Genomic DNA, 2054 nt, shown 5'->3' on the forward strand with positions numbered 1-2054 from the left:
GTGCCCCGCTGGGGCACGAATCTGCACTGGTCCGGGTGAACCAATGTGGTAAGGGAGGGCTTCAGCCGATGGGCAAGAATCGCAGCATATAGTTTAACTTCCGTATTTATGAGGAAAATGGGACGATAGTCAGCACAATGCTGAGATGGCGGTTGCGACTTCGGGAGGACCACAGTGGGGGCCATGTCCATGTCAGGCGGGAAGGAACCCTTCTCCAAAGCCTCATCATAGAGGTCAGCAAGGCAGGGAACTAGGGGCTCACGATATGCCACATAATATTCCTGGTGGAGGCCATCCGGCCCAGGGGTCTTGACCGAGGAAGTGTGAGCAATAGCTTTGTTAATCTCCTCCTGAGAGATCGGGCGGTCCAGGTCAGCTTTAGTGCATAGTCCAGCTGAGGGAGGTGAGTAACGCCTGTGTCCAGCAACTCGCGAAGTGACAGTACTGTGGTTCTTTCCGCATAGAGTTGGCGATAGAAGGAGGCAAAGGCGCTAGCCATTGCCAACGGGGATCAATGTGTCGACCCGTCCGGGTCCATTATTTCCGGGATAATGCGGTTCACCCTGGGGTACGTGGTGAGCCTATGAAGAATCGTGCAGTTTTTTTCACCCCAGCCATAAACTCTGCCCACGGAAGATCTCCAAAGCAACTTGGCAGCCTCCAGTGAGAGTTGTTTGATTTCGACTCGAATGCAATCGAGTTGCCGCACTCGAGAAGCGTGGCCATCAATGGAAGGGGAATGCTCAAGACGCAGCGCTTGCGCCTCTAGCAATGTGATCTGTAGCTGCTGGGCCTGTCGCTGACGCTTGATTTGGCCTTTGGCAAAGCCACAAATAGTGGCCTTGCCCGCCTCCCACAGGGTACCCGGAGAAAGAACCGATCCCGCATTGGTTAAAAAATATTGCTTGATACGAATCGAAGAGGTGATCAGTGCCATTTCCCATCTTAAACTCCTAAAATCTCCGGCTTTTCCGCCGGTTTTTACAAAACTTTTTGCACGTTGCTTGCGCCGGTTCTTACGAAGCTTTTTAATTCATTTTCGGGACCCGGCTCCATCCCGCCCGACATCCTGGAGGCGGATGTGATTGTTCTACCCAAGCCGGGCAAAGATGCAACTTGCTGCTCCGCTTTCCGGACCATTTCCCTCCTTAATCTTGACCTCAAGCTCTTAACTGGCATGTTAGCCTCGAGGCTGGGACCGTATCTCCCCGGGATCATTGAACAAGACCAATCGGGATTTATCCCCGGCAGACAGTGTAGTGACAACACCAAACGCGTCCTCCACTTGATTGATAAAGCCCATTTCCAGCAATCAGACTCGGTACTCCTGGCCATCGACGCTGAGAAAGCGTTTGACCGGGTGGATTGTTTTTTTTTAAGGAAGGTGTTACTGCACTTCGGGGTGGGTGAGCGCTTTATGGCTTCGATTGCAAGCTGCTACTATCGCCCACAAGCGCGAGTCCGTCTTAATGGTCTATGCTACATATTTTTGTAACACCACGGAGGGGAGGGAAGAAACGGGTCTGCTTTGCCCCATGGCATCCGAGAGTTTACCCAGAGCCTGTTCATGCGATTCCCCTTGGCCCTTGATAACGTCTTGCAGTTGTCCCCGGTCCTCTTCTGCAGTCTTAAGGAATCGTTCCATTACGCGTTCCAGTTGTTCTTGGGTGTCCGCCATCTGTTTAAGAGCGGCCTCCATGCTTCCGGCAGATCCCACTTCTGACACCACCTGTGATCGTGGGGGGAGTGCAGGCCGGATAAACAGGCGTGGAGGCCGTATTATTGAGGTTGTACAGATAAGGAGGAAAATGGGAAACACAACAGTCCGAGCTTCCGTTCTTTCTTGGGGAGTTCCCGGTCGGGTGGTTTGACTCCTTCTCTTCTCTCTGTGGCCAAGACTCCGGGTAGTCCGTGGAGGGCGTATGGGAGAGAAAGAAAGGGAGTCGTTAGTCATGTCGGACAGTCCAAGCTGAGTACCGTACACCGAAACCCGGGAATGTGACGAATATAAGAAAATGAGTTGTGAGGGTTTAAGGAACGGGTAAGCGGGACGA

The sequence above is a fragment of the Lissotriton helveticus genome, chromosome 1_1 (genome assembly GCF_964261635.1).
Source record: "Lissotriton helveticus chromosome 1_1, aLisHel1.1, whole genome shotgun sequence".
Classification (NCBI taxonomy): domain Eukaryota; kingdom Metazoa; phylum Chordata; class Amphibia; order Caudata; family Salamandridae; genus Lissotriton; species Lissotriton helveticus.